The sequence below is a fragment of the Myripristis murdjan genome, chromosome 12, assembly GCF_902150065.1.
Source record: "Myripristis murdjan chromosome 12, fMyrMur1.1, whole genome shotgun sequence".
NCBI lineage: Eukaryota > Metazoa > Chordata > Actinopteri > Holocentriformes > Holocentridae > Myripristis > Myripristis murdjan.
Genome location: NC_043991.1, coordinates 2,012,272 through 2,014,228, shown reverse-complemented (window position 1 = coordinate 2,014,228; position 1,957 = coordinate 2,012,272).

Below are 1,957 nucleotides of genomic sequence, written 5' to 3'. Positions count from 1 at the left end.
GGCTTTAAAAACGTGCTGTCTGACGTACAGAACTGGCTCACATTTGTTTTAACCGCCTGATGAGATTTTTTTCATCACCACAAAGAAAATGATCACTGCTTTACTTTTTAAAATTTATTTCTACCAGATGAACTCAACAGTGAAAAATGCAGCTTGAAAATAGCGTCAGACAAAAGTAGCGACTCACAGCAGAAGCGGAAGTTTCTTTCATTCTCTCTTTCTTTCTTTCTTTGTTTCATTCTTTCTTCTTGGACTTGAAGTCAAATATGAAACAGAAATCCTCTCCTGACGTCCAAACGTGTGCAGCTCTTCTACATCATGACAGTGAGACAGTCCAACATTAATGATGATGATGAGCCTCCTGGTCGCGGCTCGTCCAAACCTTCAACCAAACTTTCACTTTCACTTGTGCTGCGTTCACGTCCTCATCGGGCGCATGGGAGAATTCAGCAGCTCCCGCCTGCGTCCCTGTGCTCCTACTACGCCCCCTGCAGATGAATAGGGTGGTTACAGGTTTGTGGTCGTTACTTGCTCAATTTCCCTCTAATTTTCGAGCGTTTTTTTTTTCTTTTCTTTTTTTTGTGAACACGGCAGACATCTAAACAAGTTTTTGTGCTGTCAGATCAAAGGAAAATCATTTTGAAATTTGTGAAGTATATCTTTCTCATCATTCTCATTCTAAGTTCTCACCACACCTACCTCTGTTTTTGACATCTATCTATCTATCTATCTATCTGTCTGTCTGTCTGTCTGTCTGTCTGTCTGTCTGTCTGTCTGTCTGTCTGTCTGCCTGCCTGCCTGTCTGTACAGGCAGACAGACAGACAGACAGATGTGCGGAGTTTCGGGGAAATCACGATGTCTAGAAAACATGATAAGCCCAAGTTAGCTGCTGACAAGGACTAGTTACCGTCAGATCTCATGTAGCCTATTTTCACTGAAACGGAGAGAATAACAGCAAAAAACTTTTCTATTTTGAGAGCGAAATGCCCACAGTATGAATACATCTTGATTATACATTTTATTTTGTTGGTAATAGTTGTATAATCACATTATTACAAATAATAAAACCAGTGATCACGCCAACATGGCCTGTATCATGTATGACAGAGCGGTTCACATTCACCTGTTAGAGCCAACCGACTTCAGATGTCTCTTCCTGCCTCTTCACGGCTCACTCACAGACATTGTTCTCAATAAGATAATTTAAAAATTGTTTGGCATCCATATTTGTAGTTAATTCACTCTGAACAAGTTTTTTTAACAGATTAACGTTAAGTCTCTCTCCCTCACGCGGCACGCGAACATGAATGTTGCGTTCCTTGGTTGTGATTGGTCAGGTTTTAGGCCAGAGTTTGATTGGTTAAAGTAATATCAGGTGAGCCAATAAGATGCAGAATAGCCCGGGAGTCATCACAGAAATTTAATGTGATGGAGATTTAACTTAAAGAGAGAGAGAGAGAAAAAAAAAGATTTAACTTAAAGAGACAGTAGTGCAACGTTTTGTGTCAAAAAAAAAACAAACAAAAAAAAAACTTTGTTGCTTTTTGTTCAGGGCGGGTCCAGCTGATGATCAGGGCTCAGGGGCCCCTAAAGCCCACCCTTGAATACAAGTCTGGGACCAGCTCTCACTTCTCCTAAAACGACTTAAAAAAAAAAAAAAATATTCCTGCTTCAGAGCTGCTGTAAGGTTGTTTTTTTCACTCTGACAGAGCCAGGCTAACGACTCCCATGGACTTCAAGTGTTTATGCTAAGCTAACAGGAAATGCTACCTGGACGCACAGGAAAAGATGGTGTGATGGTGTCCAACATCTGGTCTCAGTCTGGGAAAGACGGGTAAAGGGGGATTTTACCCAAAACATTGCGAGTTTTCCTCTAACTTAACCTTAACCAATAATAATAACCACTCAAAACACACTGAAAATACTGAGTAAAATGAGTATTCAGTTCAATTTAAT